Here is an 18,142-nt window from a genome sequence, read left to right on the forward strand (position 1 = left end):
ACCTGCCCTGGGAGTGTTTGATGGGACGGTTTAGTGGGAGCTTTACTCTGTATATAACCCATGCTGTACCTGCCCTGGGAGTGTTTGATGGGACAGTGCTGAGGGAGCATTACTCTGTATCTAACCCATGCTGTACCTGCCCCGCGAGTGTTTGATGCGGCGTTGTAGAGGGAGCTTTAATCTGTATCTAAGCCGTGCTGTACCAACCCTGGGAGTGTTTGATGGGACAGTGTAGAGGGAGCTTTACCCTGTATCTAACCCGTGCTGTACCTGTCCTGGGAGTGTTTGATGGGACAGTGTAGAGGGAGCTTTACTCTGTACCTAACCCGTGCTGTACCTGCCCTGCGAGTGTTTGATGGGACAGTGTAGAGGGAGCTTTACTCTGGATCTAACCCATGCTGTACCTGCCCTGGGAGTGTTTGATGGGACATTGTAGAGGGAGCTTTACTCTGTATCTAACCCGTGCTGTGCCCGCCCTGGGAGTGTTTGATGGGACAGTGTAGAGGGAGCTTTACTCTGTATCTAACCCATGCTGTACCTGCCCTGGGAGTGTTTGATGGGACAGTGTAGAGGGAGCTTTACTCTGTATCTAACCCATGCTGTACCTGCCCTGGGAGTGTTTGATGGGACAGTGTAGAGGGAGCATTACTCTGTATCTAACCCGTGCGGTACCTGCCCTGGGAGTGTTTAACGGGACAGTGTAGATGGAGCTTTACTCTGTATCTAACCCATGCTGTACCTGCCCTGGGAGTGGTGGATGGGACAGTGTAGAGGGAGCTTTACTCTGTATCTAAACTGTGCTGGACCTGCCCTGGGAGAGTTTGATGGGACAGTGTAGAGGGAGCATTACTCTGTATCTAACACATGCTATACCTGTCCCGCGAGTGTTTGATGCGACAGTGTAGAGGGAGCTTTACTCTGTATCTAACCCGTGCAGAACCTGCCCTGGGAGTGTTTGATGGGACAGTGTAGAGGGAGCTTTACTCTGTATCTAACCCGTGCTGTACCTGACCTGGGAATGTTTGTTGGGACAGTGTAGGGGGAGCTTTACTCTGTATCTAACCCGTGCTGTACCTGCCCTGGGAGTGTTTGACGGGACAGTGTAGAGGGAGCTTTACTCTGTATCAAACCCGTGCTGTACCTGCCCTGGGAGGGTTTGATGGGACAGTGTAGAGGGAGCTTTACTCTGTATCTAACCCATGCTGTACCTGCCCTGGGAGTGTTTGATGGGACAGTGTAGAGGGAGCGTTACTCTGTATCTAACCCGTGCTGTACCTGCCCTGGGAGTGTTTGATGGGACAGTGTAGAAGGAGCTTTACTCTGCATCTAACCTGTGCTGTACCTGCCCTGGGAGTGTTTGAATGGACAGTGTAGAGCGAGATTTACTCTCTATCTAACCCGTGCTGTACCTGCCCTGGGAATGTTTGATGCGACAGTGTAGAGGGAGCTTTTCTCTGTATCTAACCCGTGATGTACCTGCCCTGGGAGTGTTTGATGGGGCAGTGTAGAGGGAGCATTACTCTGTATCTAACCCATGCTGTACCTGCCCCGCGAGTGTTTGATGCGACAGTGTAGAGGGAGCTTTACTCTGTATCTAACCCGTGCTGTATCTGCCGTGGGAGTGTTTGATGGGACAGTGTAGAGGGAGCTTTACTCTGTATCTAACCTGTGCTGTACCTGCCCTGGGAGTGTTTGATGGGACAGTGTAGAGGGAGCTTTACTCTGTATCTAACCCGTGCTGTACCTACCCTGGGAGTGTTTGATGGGATAGTGTAGAGGGAGCTTTACTCTGTATCTAACCCGTGCTGTACCTGTCCCGCGAGTGTTTGATGCGACAGTGTAGAGGGAGCTTTACTCTGTATCTAACCCGTGCAGAACCTGCCCCGCGAGAGTTTGATGGGACAGTGTAGAGGGAGCTTTACTCTGTATCTAACCCGTGCTGAACCTGCCCTGCGAGTGTTTGATGGGACAGTGTAGAGGGAGCATTACTTTGTATCTAACCCGTGCTGATCCTGTCCTGGGAGTGTTTGACGGGACAGTGTAGAGGGAGCTTTACTCTGTATCTAACCCGTGCTGTACCTGCCCTGGGAGTGTTTGACGGGACAGTGTAGAGGGAGCTTTACTCTGTATCAAACCCGTGCTGTACCTGCCCTGGGAGTGTTTGATGGGACAGTGTAGACGGAGCATTACTCTGTACCTATCCCATGCTGTACCTGCCCTGCGAGTGTTTGATGCGACAGTGTCGAGGGAGTTTTTCTCTGTATCTAACCCGTGCAGAACCTGCCCTGGGAGTGTTTGATGGGACAGTGTAGAGGGAGCTTTACTCTGTATCTAACCCGTGCTGTACCTGTCCTGGGAGTGTTTGATGGGACAGTGTAGAGGGAGATTTACTCTGTACCTAACCCGTGCTGTACCTGCCCTGCGAGTGTTTGATGGGACAGTGTAGAGGGAGCTTTACTCTGTATCTAACCCATGCTGTACCTGCCCTGGGAGTGTTTGATGGGACATTGTAGAGGGAGCTTTACTCTGTATCTAACCCGTGCTGTACCCGCCCTGGGAGTGTTTGATGGGACAGTGTAGAGGGAGCATTACTCTGTATCTAACCCGTGCGGTACCTGCCCTGGGAGGGATTGATGGGGACAGTGTAGAGGGTGCTTTACTCTGTATCTAACCCGTGCTGTACCTGCCCTGGGAGTGTTTGATGGGACAGTGTAGACGGAGCATTACTCTGTACCTATCCCATGCTGTACCTGCCCTGCGAGTGTTTGATGCGACAGTGCAGAGGGAGTTTTTCTCTGTATCTAACCCGTGCAGAACCTGCCCTGGGAGTGTTTGATGGGACAGTGTAGAGGGAGCTTTACTCTGTATCTAACCCGTGCTGTACCTGTCCTGGGAGTGTTTGATGGGACAGTGTAGAGGGAGATTTACTCTGTACCTAACCCGTGCTGTACCTGCCCTGCGAGTGTTTGATGGGACAGTGTAGAGGGAGCTTTACTCTGTATCTAACCCATGCTGTACCTGCCCTGGGAGTGTTTGATGGGACATTGTAGAGGGAGCTTTACTCTGTATCTAACCCGTGCTGTACCCGCCCTGGGAGTGTTTGATGGGACAGTGTAGAGGGAGCATTACTCTGTATCTAACCCGTGCGGTACCTGCCCTGGGAGGGATTGATGGGGACAGTGTAGAGGGTGCTTTACTCTGTATCTAACCCGTGCTGTACCTGCCCTGGGAGTGTTTGATGGGACAGTGTAGACGGAGCATTACTCTGTACCTATCCCATGCTGTACCTGCCCTGCGAGTGTTTGATGCGACAGTGTAGAGGGAGTTTTTCTCTGTATCTAACCCGTGCAGAACCTGCACTGGGAGTGTTTGATGGGACAGTGTAGAGGGAGCTTTACTCTGTATCTAACCCGTGCTGTACCTGTCCTGGGAGTGTTTGATGGGACAGTGTAGAGGGAGATTTACTCTGTACCTAACCCGTGCTGTACCTGCCCTGCGAGTGTTTGATGGGACAGTGTAGAGGGAGCTTTACTCTGTATCTAACCCATGCTGTACCTGCCCTGGGAGTGTTTGATGGGACATTGTAGAGGGAGCTTTACTCTGTATCTAACCCGTGCTGTACCCGCCCTGGGAGTGTTTGATGGGACAGTGTAGAGGGAGCATTACTCTGTATCTAACCCGTGCGGTACCTGCCCTGGGAGGGTTTAACGGGACAGTGTAGAGGGAGCTTTACTCTGTATCTAACCCATGATGTCCCTGCCCTGGGAGTGGTGGATGGGACAGTGTAGAGGGAGCTTTACTCTGTATCTAAACCGTGCTGGACCTGCCCTGGGACAGTTTGATGGGACAGTGTAGAGGGAGCATTACTCTGTATCTAACACATGCTGTACCTGTCCCGCGAGTGTTTGATGCGACAGTGTAGAGGGAGCTTTACTCTGTATCTAACCCGTGCTGTACCTACCCTGGGAGTGTTTGAAGGGACAGTGTAGAGGGAGCTTTACTCTGTATCTAACCCGTGCTGTACCGGCCCAGCGAGTGTTTGATGCGACAGTGTAGAGGGAGCTTTACTCTGTATCTAACCCGTGCTGTACCTGCACTGGGAGTGTTTGATGGGACAGTGTAGAGTGAGCTTTACTCTGTATCTAACCCGTGCTGTACCTGCCCCGGGAGTGTTTGATGGGACAGTGTAGAGGGAGCTTTACTCTGTATCTTACCCGTGATGAACCTGCCCTGGGAGTGTTTGATGGGGACAGTGTATTGGGAGCTTTACTCTGTATATGACCCATGCTGTACCTGCCCTGGGAGTGTTTGATGGGACAGTGCAGAGGGAGCGTGACTCTGTATCTAACCCGTGCTGTCCCTGCCCTGGGAGTGTTTGATGGGACAGTGTAGAGGGAGCTTTACTCTGTATCTAACCCGTGCTGTACCTGCCCTGCGAGTGCATGATGGGTCAGTGTAGAGGGAGATTTACTCTGTATCTAACCCATGCTGTACCTGTCCTGGGAGTGTTTGATGGGACAGTGGAGAGGGAGCTTTAATCTGTATCTAACCCGTGCTGTACCTGCCCTGGGAGTGTTTGATGGGACAGTGTAGAGGGAGCTTTACTCTGTATCTAACCCGTGCTGTACCTGCCCTGCGAGTGTATGATGGGTCAGTGTAGAGGGAGATTTACTCTGTATCTAACTCGTGCTGTATCTGCCCTGGGAGTGTTTGACGGGACAGTGTTGAGGGAGCTTTACTCTGTATCTAACTCATGCTGTACCTGCCTTGGGAGTGTTAGATGGGACAGTGTAGAGGGAGAATTACTCTGTTTCTAACCCATGCTGTACCTGCCCCGCGAGTGTTTGATGGGACAGTGTAGAGGGAGCTTTACTCTGTACCTAACCCGTGCTGTACCTGCCCTGCGAGTGTTTGATGGGACAGTGTAGAGGGAGCTTTTCTCTGTATCTAACCCGTGCTGTACCTGCCCTGGGAGTGTTTGATGGGGCAGTGTAGAGGGAGCATTACTCTTTATCTAGCCCATGCTGTACCTGCCCCGCGAGTGTTTGATGCGACAGTGTAGAGGGAGCTTTACTCTGTATCTAACCCGCGCTGTACCTGCCCTGGGAGTGTTTGATGGGACAGTGTAGCGGGAGCTTTACTCTGTACCTAACCGGTGCTGTACCAGCCCTGGGAGTGTTTGATGGGACAGTGTAGAGGGAGATTTACTCTGTATCTAACCCATGCTGTACCTGCCCTGGGAGTGGTGGATGGGACAGTGCAGAGGGAGCTTTACTCTGTATCTAAACCGTGCTGGACCTGCCCTGGGAGAGTTTGATGGGACAGTGTAGAGGGAGCATTACTCTGTATTTAACACATGCTGTACCTGCCCCGCGAGTGTTTGATGCGACAGTGTAGAGGGAGCTTTACTCTGTATCTAACCCGTGCTGTATCTGCCGTGGGAGTGTTTGATGGGACAGTGTAGAGGGAGCTTTACTCTGTATCTAACCTGTGCTGTACCTGCCCTGGGAGTGTTTGATGGGACAGTGTAGAGGCAGCATTACTCTGTATCTAACCCGTGCTGAACCTGTCCTTGGAGTGTTTGATGGGACAGTGTGGAGGGAGCTTTACTCTGTATCTAACCCGTGCTGTACCTGCCCTGGGAGTGTTTGATGGGACAGTGTAGAGGGAGAATTACTCTGTATCTAACCCATGCTGTACCTGCCCTGGGAGGGTTTGATGGGGACAGTGTAGAGGGTGCTTTACTCTGTATCTAACCCGTGCTGTACCTGCCCTGGGAGTGTTTGATGGGACAGTGTAGAGGGAGCATTACTCTGTACCTAACCCATGCTGTACCTGCCTCGCGAGTGTTTGATGCGACAGTGTAGAGGGAGTTTTTCTCTGTATCTAACCGGTGCAGAACCTGCCCTGGGATTGTTTGATGGGACAGTGTAGAGGGAGCTTTACTCTATCTAACCCGTGCTGCACCTGCACTGGGAGTGTTTGATGGGACAGTGTAGAGGGAGCTTTACTCTGTATCAAACCCGTGCTGTACCTACCCTGGGAGTGTTTGACGGGACATTGTAGAGGGAGCTTTACTCTGTATCTAACCCGTGCTGTACCTGCCCAGCGAGTGTTTGATGCGACAGTGTAGAGGGAGCTTTACACTGTATCTTACCCGTGATGAACCTGCCCTGGGAGTGTTAGATGGGACAGATTAGTGGGAGCTTTACTCTGTATCTAACCCATGCTGTACCTGCCCCGCGAGTGTTTGCTGGGACAGTGTAGAGGTAGCTTTAATCTGTATCTAAGCCGTGCTGTACCTGTCCTGGGAGTGTTTGATGGGACAGTGTAGAGGGAGATTTACTCTGTATCTAACCCATGCTGTACCTGCCCCGCGAGTGTTTGCTGGGACAGTGTAGAGGGAGCTTTACTCTGTATCTAACCTGTGCTGTACCTGCCCTGGGAGTGTTTGATGGGACAGTGTAGAGGCAGCATTACTCTGTATCTAACCCGTGCTGAACCTGTCCTTGGAGTGTTTGATGGGACAGTGTAGAGGGAGCTTTACTCTGTATCTAACCCGTGCTGTACCTGCCCTGGGAGTGTTTGATGGGACAGTGTAGAGGGAGCATTACTCTGTATCTAACCCATGCTGTACCTGCCCTGGGAGGGTTTGATGGGGACAGTGTAGAGGGTGCTTTACTCTGTATCTAACCCGTGCTGTACCTGCCCTGGGAGTGTTTGATGGGACAGTGTAGAGGGAGCATTACTCTGTACCTAACCCATGCTGTACCTGCCCCGCGAGTGTTTGATGCGACAGTGTAGAGGGAGTTTTTCTCTGTATCTAACCGGTGCAGAACCTGCCCTGGGAGTGTTTGATGGGACAGTGTAGAGGGAGCTTTACTCTATCTAACCCGTGCTGCACCTGCACTGGGAGTGTTTGATGGGACAGTGTAGAGGGAGCTTTACTCTGTATCAAACCCGTGCTGTACCTACCCTGGGAGTGTTTGACGGGACATTGTAGAGGGAGCTTTACTCTGTATCTAACCCGTGCTGTACCTGCCCAGCGAGTGTTTGATGCGACAGTGTAGAGGGAGCTTTACACTGTATCTTACCCGTGATGAACCTGCCCTGGGAGTGTTAGATGGGACAGATTAGTGGGAGCTTTACTCTGTATCTAACCCATGCTGTACCTGCCCCGCGAGTGTTTGCTGGGACAGTGTAGAGGGAGCTTTAATCTGTATCTAAGCCGTGCTGTACCTGTCCTGGGAGTGTTTGATGGGACAGTGTAGAGGGAGCTTTACTCTGTATCTAACCCGTGCTGTACCTGCCCTGCGAGTGTTTGATGGGACAGTGTAGAGGGAGATTTACTCTGTATCTAACCCATGCTGTACCTGCCCTGGGAGTGTTTGTTGGGACAGTGTAGAGGGAGATTTACTCTGTATCTAACCCGTGCTGTACCTACCCTGGGAGTGTTTGATGGGACAGTGTAGAGGGAGCTTTACTCTGTATCTAACCCGTGCTGTACCTACCCTGGGAGTGTTTGATGGGACAGTGTAGAGGGAGCTTTACTCTGTATCTAACCCGTGCTGTACCTACCCTGGGAGTGTTTGATGGGACAGTGTAGAGGGAGCTTTACTCTGTATCTAACCCGTGCTGTATCTGCCCTGGGAGTGTTTGACGGGACAGTGTTGGTTGAGCTTTACTCTGTATCTAATCCATGCTGTACCTGCCTTGGGAGTGTAAGATGGGACAGTGTAGAGGGAGCTTTACTCTGTATCTAACCCGTGCTGTACCTGCCCTGGGAGTGTTTGATGGGACAGTGTAGAGGGAGCTTTACTCTGTATCTAACCCATGCTGTACCTGCCCTGCGAGTGTTTGATAGGACAGTGTAGAGGGAGTATTACTCTGGATCTAACCCATGCTGTACCTGTCCTGGGAGTGTTTGTTGGGACATTGTAGAGGGAGCTTTACTCTCTATCTAACCCGTGCTGTACCCGCCCTGGGAGTGTTTGATGGGACAGTTTAGAGGGAGCATTACTCTGTATCTAACCCATGCTGTACCTGCCCTGGGAGTGGTGGATGGGACAGTGTAGAGGGAGCTTTACTCTGTATCTAACCCATGCTGTACCTGCCCTGGGAGTGGTGGATGGGACAGTGTAGAGGGAGCTTTACTCTGTATCTAACCCGTGCTGTACCTGTCCTGGGAGTGTTTGATGGGACAGTGTAGAGGGAGCTTTACTCTGTATCTAACCCGTGCTGTACCTGTCCTGGGAGTGTTTGATGGGACAGTGTAGAGCGAGATTTACTCTGTATCTAACCCATGCTGTACCTGCCCTGGGAGTGTTTGATGGGACAGTGTAGAGGGAGATTTACTCTGTATCTAACCCGTGCTGTGCCTCCCCTGGGAGTGTTTGATGGGACAGTGTAGAGGGAGCTTTACTCTGTATCTAACCCGTGCTGTATCTGCCCTGGGAGTGTTTGACGGGACAGTGTTGGTTGAGCTTTACTCTGTATCTAATCCATGCTGTACCTGCCTTGGGAGTGTTAGATGGGACAGTGTAGAGGGAGATTTACTCTGTATCTAACCCATGCTGTACCTGCCCTGGGAGTGGTGGATGGGACAGTGCAGAGGGAGCTTTACTCTGTATCTAAACCGTGCTGGACCTGCCCTGGGAGAGTTTGATGGGACAGTGTAGAGGGAGCATTACTCTGTATTTAACACATGCTGTACCTGCCCCGCGAGTGTTTGATGCGACAGTGTAGAGGGAGCTTTACTCTGTATCTAACCCGTGCTGTATCTGCCGTGGGAGTGTTTGATGGGACAGTGTAGAGGGAGCTTTACTCTGTATCTAACCTGTGCTGTACCTGCCCTGGGAGTGTTTGATGGGACAGTGTAGAGGCAGCATTACTCTGTATCTAACCCGTGCTGAACCTGTCCTTGGAGTGTTTGATGGGACAGTGTGGAGGGAGCTTTACTCTGTATCTAACCCGTGCTGTACCTGCCCTGGGAGTGTTTGATGGGACAGTGTAGAGGGAGAATTACTCTGTATCTAACCCATGCTGTACCTGCCCTGGGAGGGTTTGATGGGGACAGTGTAGAGGGTGCTTTACTCTGTATCTAACCCGTGCTGTACCTGCCCTGGGAGTGTTTGATGGGACAGTGTAGAGGGAGCATTACTCTGTACCTAACCCATGCTGTACCTGCCTCGCGAGTGTTTGATGCGACAGTGTAGAGGGAGTTTTTCTCTGTATCTAACCGGTGCAGAACCTGCCCTGGGATTGTTTGATGGGACAGTGTAGAGGGAGCTTTACTCTATCTAACCCGTGCTGCACCTGCACTGGGAGTGTTTGATGGGACAGTGTAGAGGGAGCTTTACTCTGTATCAAACCCGTGCTGTACCTACCCTGGGAGTGTTTGACGGGACATTGTAGAGGGAGCTTTACTCTGTATCTAACCCGTGCTGTACCTGCCCAGCGAGTGTTTGATGCGACAGTGTAGAGGGAGCTTTACACTGTATCTTACCCGTGATGAACCTGCCCTGGGAGTGTTAGATGGGACAGATTAGTGGGAGCTTTACTCTGTATCTAACCCATGCTGTACCTGCCCCGCGAGTGTTTGCTGGGACAGTGTAGAGGGAGCTTTAATCTGTATCTAAGCCGTGCTGTACCTGTCCTGGGAGTGTTTGATGGGACAGTGTAGAGGGAGATTTACTCTGTATCTAACCCATGCTGTACCTGCCCCGCGAGTGTTTGCTGGGACAGTGTAGAGGGAGCTTTACTCTGTATCTAACCTGTGCTGTACCTGCCCTGGGAGTGTTTGATGGGACAGTGTAGAGGCAGCATTACTCTGTATCTAACCCGTGCTGAACCTGTCCTTGGAGTGTTTGATGGGACAGTGTAGAGGGAGCTTTACTCTGTATCTAACCCGTGCTGTACCTGCCCTGGGAGTGTTTGATGGGACAGTGTAGAGGGAGCATTACTCTGTATCTAACCCATGCTGTACCTGCCCTGGGAGGGTTTGATGGGGACAGTGTAGAGGGTGCTTTACTCTGTATCTAACCCGTGCTGTACCTGCCCTGGGAGTGTTTGATGGGACAGTGTAGAGGGAGCATTACTCTGTACCTAACCCATGCTGTACCTGCCCCGCGAGTGTTTGATGCGACAGTGTAGAGGGAGTTTTTCTCTGTATCTAACCGGTGCAGAACCTGCCCTGGGAGTGTTTGATGGGACAGTGTAGAGGGAGCTTTACTCTATCTAACCCGTGCTGCACCTGCACTGGGAGTGTTTGATGGGACAGTGTAGAGGGAGCTTTACTCTGTATCAAACCCGTGCTGTACCTACCCTGGGAGTGTTTGACGGGACATTGTAGAGGGAGCTTTACTCTGTATCTAACCCGTGCTGTACCTGCCCAGCGAGTGTTTGATGCGACAGTGTAGAGGGAGCTTTACACTGTATCTTACCCGTGATGAACCTGCCCTGGGAGTGTTAGATGGGACAGATTAGTGGGAGCTTTACTCTGTATCTAACCCATGCTGTACCTGCCCCGCGAGTGTTTGCTGGGACAGTGTAGAGGGAGCTTTAATCTGTATCTAAGCCGTGCTGTACCTGTCCTGGGAGTGTTTGATGGGACAGTGTAGAGGGAGCTTTACTCTGTATCTAACCCGTGCTGTACCTGCCCTGCGAGTGTTTGATGGGACAGTGTAGAGGGAGATTTACTCTGTATCTAACCCATGCTGTACCTGCCCTGGGAGTGTTTGTTGGGACAGTGTAGAGGGAGATTTACTCTGTATCTAACCCGTGCTGTACCTACCCTGGGAGTGTTTGATGGGACAGTGTAGAGGGAGCTTTACTCTGTATCTAACCCGTGCTGTACCTACCCTGGGAGTGTTTGATGGGACAGTGTAGAGGGAGCTTTACTCTGTATCTAACCCGTGCTGTACCTACCCTGGGAGTGTTTGATGGGACAGTGTAGAGGGAGCTTTACTCTGTATCTAACCCGTGCTGTATCTGCCCTGGGAGTGTTTGACGGGACAGTGTTGGTTGAGCTTTACTCTGTATCTAATCCATGCTGTACCTGCCTTGGGAGTGTAAGATGGGACAGTGTAGAGGGAGCTTTACTCTCTATCTAACCCGTGCTGTACCTGCCCTGGGAGTGTTTGATGGGACAGTGTAGAGGGAGCTTTACTCTGTATCTAACCCATGCTGTACCTGCCCTGCGAGTGTTTGATAGGACAGTGTAGAGGGAGTATTACTCTGGATCTAACCCATGCTGTACCTGTCCTGGGAGTGTTTGTTGGGACATTGTAGAGGGAGCTTTACTCTCTATCTAACCCGTGCTGTACCCGCCCTGGGAGTGTTTGATGGGACAGTTTAGAGGGAGCATTACTCTGTATCTAACCCATGCTGTACCTGCCCTGGGAGTGGTGGATGGGACAGTGTAGAGGGAGCTTTACTCTGTATCTAACCCATGCTGTACCTGCCCTGGGAGTGGTGGATGGGACAGTGTAGAGGGAGCTTTACTCTGTATCTAACCCGTGCTGTACCTGTCCTGGGAGTGTTTGATGGGACAGTGTAGAGGGAGCTTTACTCTGTATCTAACCCGTGCTGTACCTGTCCTGGGAGTGTTTGATGGGACAGTGTAGAGCGAGATTTACTCTGTATCTAACCCATGCTGTACCTGCCCTGGGAGTGTTTGATGGGACAGTGTAGAGGGAGATTTACTCTGTATCTAACCCGTGCTGTGCCTCCCCTGGGAGTGTTTGATGGGACAGTGTAGAGGGAGCTTTACTCTGTATCTAACCCGTGCTGTATCTGCCCTGGGAGTGTTTGACGGGACAGTGTTGGTTGAGCTTTACTCTGTATCTAATCCATGCTGTACCTGCCTTGGGAGTGTTAGATGGGACAGTGTAGAGGGAGCTTTACTCTGTATCTAACCCGTGCTGTACCTGCCCTGGGAGTGTTTGATGGGACACTGTAGAGGGAGCTTTACTCTGTATCTAACCCATGCTGTACCTGCCCTGGGAGTGGTGGATGGGACAGTGTAGAGTGAGCTTTACTCTGTATCTAAACCGTGCTGTACCTGCCCTGGGAGTGTTTGATGCGACAGTGTAGAGGGAGCTTTACTCTGTATCTAACCCGTGCTGTACCTGCCCTGGGAATGTTTGTTGGGACAGTGTAGAGGGAGCTTTACTCTGTATCTAACCCGTGCTGTACCTGCCCTGTGAATGTTTGTTGGGACAGTGTAGAGGGAGCTTTACTCTGTATCTAATCCATGCTGTACCTGCCCTGGGAGTGGTGGATGGGACAGTGTAGAGTGAGCTTTACTCTGTATCTCACCCGTGCTGTACCTGCCCTGGGAGTGTTTCACGGGACAATGTAGACGGAGCTTTACTCTGTATCTAACCCATGCTGTACCTGCCCTGGGAGTGGTTGATGGGGACAGTGCAGAGGGAGCTTTACTCTGTATCTAACCCGTGTTGTACTTGCCCTGGGAGTGTTTGATGGGACAGTGTAGAGGGAGCATTACTCTGTATCTAACCCATGCTGTACCTGCCCTGGGAGGGTTTGATGGGGACAGTGTAGAGGGTGCTTTACTCTGTATCTAACCCGTGCTGTACCTGCCCTGGGAGTGTTTGATGGGACAGTGTAGAGGGAGCATTACTCTGTACCTAACCCATGCTGTACCTGCCCCGCGAGTGTTTGATGCGACAGTGTAGAGGGAGCTTTACTCTGTATCTTACCCGTGATGATCCTGCCCTGGGAGTGTTTGATGCGACAGTGTAGAGGGAGCTTTACTCTGTATCTTACCCGTGATGAACCTGCCCTGGGAGTGTTTGATGGGACAGTTTAGTGGGAGCTTTACTCTGTATATAACCCATGCTATACCTGCCCTGGGAGTGTTTGATGGGACAGTGCAGAGGGAGCATTACTCTGTATCTAACCCATGCTGTACCTACCCTGGGTGTGTTTGATGGGACATTGTACAGGGAGCATTACTTTGTATCTAACCCGTGCTGTACCTGTCCTGGGAATGTTTGAAGGGACAATGTAGAGGGAGCTTTACTCTGCATCTAACCCGTGCTGTACCTGCCCTGCGAGTGTTTGATGGGACAGTGTAGAGGGAGATTTACTCTGTATCTAACCCATGCTGTACCTGCCCTGGGAGTGTTTGGTGGGACAGTGTAGAGGGAGATTTACTCTGTATCTAACCCGTGATGTACCTGCCCTGGGAGTGTTTGATGGGACAGTGTAGAGGGAGCTTTACTCTTTATCTAACCCATGCTGTACCTGCCCCCGAGTGTTTGATGCGACAGTGTAGAGGGAGTTTTTCTCTGTATCTAACCGGTGCAGAACCTGCCCTGGGATTGTTTGATGGGACAGTGTAGAGGGAGCTTTACTCTGTATCTAACCGGTGCGGTGCCTGCCCCGGGAGTGTTTGATGCGACAGTGTAGAGGGAGCTTTACTCTGTATCTAACACGTGCAGAACCTGCCCTGGGAGTGTTTGATGGGACAGTGTAGAGGGAGCTTTACTCTGTATCTAACCCGTGCTGTACCTGCCCTGGGAATGTTTGTTGGGACAGTGTAGAGGGAGCTTTGCTCTGTATCTAACCCGTGCTGTATCTGCCCTGGGAGTGTTTCACGGGACAATGTTGACGGAGCTTTACTCTGTATCTAACCCATGCTGTACCTGCCCTGGGAGTGGTTGATGGGACAGTGTATAGGGAGCTTTACTCTGTATCAAACCCGTGCTATACCCGCCCTGGCAGTGTTTGATGGGGACAGTGTGGAGGGAGCTTTACTCTGTATCTAACCCATGCTGTACCTGCCCTGGGAGGGTTTGATGGGGACAGTGTAGAGGGTGGTTTATTCTGTATCTAACCCGTGCTGTACCTGCCCTGGGAGTGTTTGATGGGACAGTGTAGAGGGAGCATTACTCTGTACCTAACCCATGCTGTACCTGCCCCGCGAGTGTTTGATGCGACAGTGTAGAGGGAGTTTTTCTCTGTATCTAACCCGTGCTGTACCTACCCTGGGAGTGTTTGATGGGACAGTGTAGAGGGAGCTTTACTCTGTATCTAACCCATGCTGTACCTGCCCTGGGAGGGTTTGATGGGGACAGTTTAGAGGGTGCTTTACTCTGTATCTAACCCGTGCAGAACCTGCCCTGGGAGTGTTTGATGGGACAGTGTAGAGGGAGCTTTACTCTGTATCTAACCCGTGCTGCACCTGCACTGGGAGTGTTTGATGGGACAGTGTAGAGGGAGCTTTACTCTGTATCTAACCCGTGCTGTACCTACCCTGGGAGTGTTTGATGGGATAGTGTAGAGGGAGCTTTACTCTGTATCTAACCCGTGCTGTACCTGTCCCGCGAGTGTTTGATGCGACAGTGTAGAGGGAGCTTTACTCTGTATCTAACCCGTGCAGAACCTGCCCCGCGAGAGTTTGATGGGACAGTGTAGAGGGAGCTTTACTCTGTATCTAACCCGTGCTGAACCTGCCCTGGGAGTGTTTGATGGGACAGTGTAGAGGGAGCATTACTTTGTATCTAACACGTGCTGATCCTGTCCTGGGAGTGTTTGACGGGACAGTGTAGAGGGAGCTTTACTCTGTATCTAACCCGTGCTGTACCTGCCCTGGGAGTGTTTGACGGGACAGTGTAGAGGGAGCTTTACTCTGTATCAAACCCGTGCTGTACCTGCCCTGGGAGGGATTGATGGGGACAGTGTAGAGGGTGCTTTACTCTGTATCTAACGCGTGCTGTACCTGCCCTGGGAGTGTTTGATGGGACAGTGTAGACGGAGCATTACTCTGTACCTATCCCATGCTGTACCTGCCCTGCGAGTGTTTGATGGGACATTGTAGAGGGAGCTTTACTCTGTATCTAACCCGTGCTGTACCCGCCCTGGGAGTGTTTGATGGGACAGTGTAGAGGGAGCATTACTCTGTATCTAACCCGTGCGGTACCTGCCCTGGGAGTGTTTAACGGGACAGTGTAGAGGGAGCTTTACTCTGTATCTAACCCATGCTGTACCTGCCCTGGGAGTGGTGGATGGGACAGTGTAGAGGGAGCTTTACTCTGTATCTAAACCGTGCTGGACCTGCCCTGGGACAGTTTGATGGGACAGTGTAGAGGGAGTTTTACTCTGTATCTAACACATGCTGTACCTGTCCCGCGAGTGTTTGATGCGACAGTGTAGAGGGAGCTTTACTCTGTATCTAACCCGTGCTGTACCTACCCTGGGAGTGTTTGACGGGACAGTGTAGAGGGAGCTTTACTCTGTATCTAACCCGTGCTGTACCGGCCCAGCGAGTGTTTGATGCGACAGTGTAGAGGGAGCTTTACTCTGTATCTAACCCGTGCTGTACCTGCACTGGGAGTGTTTGATGGGACAGTGTAGTTGGAGCTTTACTCTGTATCTAACCCGTGCTGTACCTGCCCCGGGAGTGTTTGATGGGACAGTGTAGAGGGAGCTTTACTCTGTATCTTACCCGTGATGAACCTGCCCTGGGAGTGTTTGATGGGGACAGTGTATTGGGAGCTTTACTCTGTATATGACCCATGCTGTACCTGCCCTGGGAGTGTTTGATGGGACAGTGCAGAGGGAGCGTTACTCTGTATCTAACCCGTGCTGTACCTGCCCTGGGAGTGTTTGATGGGACAGTGTAGAGGGAGCTTTACTCTGTATCTAACCCGTGCTGTACCTGCCCTGCGAGTGCATGATGGGTCAGTGTAGAGGGAGATTTACTCTGTATCTAACCCGTGCTGTACCTGTCCTGGGAGTGTTTGATGGGACAGTGAAGAGGGAGCTTTAATCTGTATCTAACCCGTGCTGTACCTGCCCTGGGAGTGTTTGATGGGACAATGTAGAGGGAGCTTTACTCTGTATCTAACTCATGCTGTACCTGCCTTGGGAGTGTTAGATGGGACAGTGTAGAGGGAGAATTACTCTGTTTCTAACCCATGCTGTACCTGCCCCGCGAGTGTTTGATGGGACAGTGTAGAGGGAGCTTTACTCTGTATCTAACCCGTGCTGTACCTGTCCTGGGAGTGTTTGATGGGACAGTGTAGAGGGAGCTTTACTCTGTACCTAACCCGTGCTGTACCTGCCCTGCGAGTGTTTGATGGGACAGTGTAGAGGGAGATTTTCTCTGTATCTAACCCTTGCTGTACCTGCCCTGGGAGTGTTTGATGGGGCAGTGTAGAGGGAGCATTACTCTGTATCTAGCCCATGCTGTACCTGCCCCGCGAGTGTTTGATGCGACAGTGTAGAGGGAGCTTTACTCTGTATCTAACCCGTGCTGTACCTGCCCTGGGAGTGTTTGATGGGACAGTGTAGAGGGAGCTTTACTCTGTACCTAACCGGTGCTGTACCAGCCCTGGGAGTGTTTGATGGGACAGTGTAGAGGGAGATTTACTCTGTATCTAACCCATGCTGTACCTGCCCTGGGAGTGGTGGATGGGACAGTGCAGAGGGAGCTTTACTCTGTATCTAAACCGTGCTGGACCTGCCCTGGGAGAGTTTGATGGGACAGTGCAGAGGGAGCATTACTCTGTATTTAACACATGCTGTACCTGTCCCGCGAGTGTTTGATGCGACAGTGTAGAGGGAGCTTTACTCTGTATCTACCCCGTGCAGAACCTGCCCTCGGAGTATTTGATGGGACAGTGTAGAGGGAGCTTTACTCTGTATCTAACCCGTGCTGTACCTGCCCTGGGAATGTTTGTTGGGACAATGTAGAGGGAGCTTTACTCTGTATCTAACCCGTGCTGTACCTGCCCTGGGAGTGTTTGACGGGACAGTGTAGAGGGAGCTTTACTCTGCATCTAACCCGTGCTGTACCTGCCCTGGGAGTGTTTGAATGCACAGTGTAGAGGGAGATTTACTCTCTATCTAACCCGTGCTGTACCTGCCCTGGGAGTGTTTGATGGGACAGTGTCGAGGGAGCTTTACTCTGTATCTAACCCATGCTGTACCTGCCCTGGGAGTGTTTGATGGGACAGTGTAGAGGGAGTTTTACTCTGTATCTAACCCATGCTGTACCTGCCCCGCGAGTGTTTGATGCGACAGTGTAGAGGGAGCATTACTCTGTATCTAACCCGTGCTGTACCTGCCCTGGGAGTGTTTGATGGGACAGTGTAGAGGGAGCTTTACTCTGTACCTAACCGGTGCTGTACCAGCCCTGGGAGTGTTTGATGGGACAGTGTAGAGGGAGATTTACTCTGTATCTAACCCATGCTGTACCTGCCCTGGGAGTGGTGGATGGGACAGTGTAGAGGGAGCTTTACTCTGTATCTAAACCGTGCTGGACCTGCCCTGGGAGTGGTGGATGGGACAGTGTAGAGGGAGCTTTACTCTGTATCTAACACATGCTGTACCTGTCCCGCGAGTGTTTGATGCGACAGTGTAGAGGGAGCTTTACTCTGTAACTAACCCGTGCTGTACCTACCCTGGGAGTGTTTGACGGGACAGTGTAGAGGGAGATTTACTCTGTATCTAACCCGTGCTGTACCGGCCCAGCGAGTGTTTGATGCGACAGTGTAGAGGGAGCTTTACTCTGTATCTAACCCGTGCTGTACCTGCACTGGGAGTGTTTGATGGGACAGTGTAGTTGGAGCTTTACTCTGTATCTAACCCGTGCTGTACCTGCCCCGGGAGTGTTTGATGGGACAGTGTAGAGGGAGCTTTACTCTGTATCTTACCCGTGATGAACCTGCCCTGGGAGTGTTTGATGGGGACAGTGTATTGGGAGCTTTACTCTGTATATGACCCATGCTGTACCTGCCCTGGGAGTGTTTGATGGGACAGTGCAGAGGGAGCGTTACTCTGTATCTAACCCGTGCTGTACCTGCCCTGGGAGTGTTTGATGGGACAGTGTAGAGGGAGCTTTACTCTGTATCTAACCCGTGCTGTACCTGCCCTGCGAGTGCATGATGGGTCAGTGTAGAGGGAGATTTACTCTGTATCTAACCCGTGCTGTACCTGTCCTGGGAGTGTTTGATGGGACAGTGTAGAGGGAGCTTTAATCTGTATCTAACCCGTGCTGTACCTGCCCTGGGAGTGTTTGATGGGACAGTGTAGAGGGAGCTTTACTCTATCTAACCCGTGCTGCACCTGCACTGGGAGTGTTTGATGGGACAGTGTAGAGGGAGCTTTACTC

Source organism: Somniosus microcephalus, unplaced genomic scaffold, assembly GCF_052327205.1.
Source record: "Somniosus microcephalus isolate GS21.2 unplaced genomic scaffold, FLI_Smic_1.0 unresolved_chr1, whole genome shotgun sequence".
NCBI lineage: Eukaryota > Metazoa > Chordata > Chondrichthyes > Squaliformes > Somniosidae > Somniosus > Somniosus microcephalus.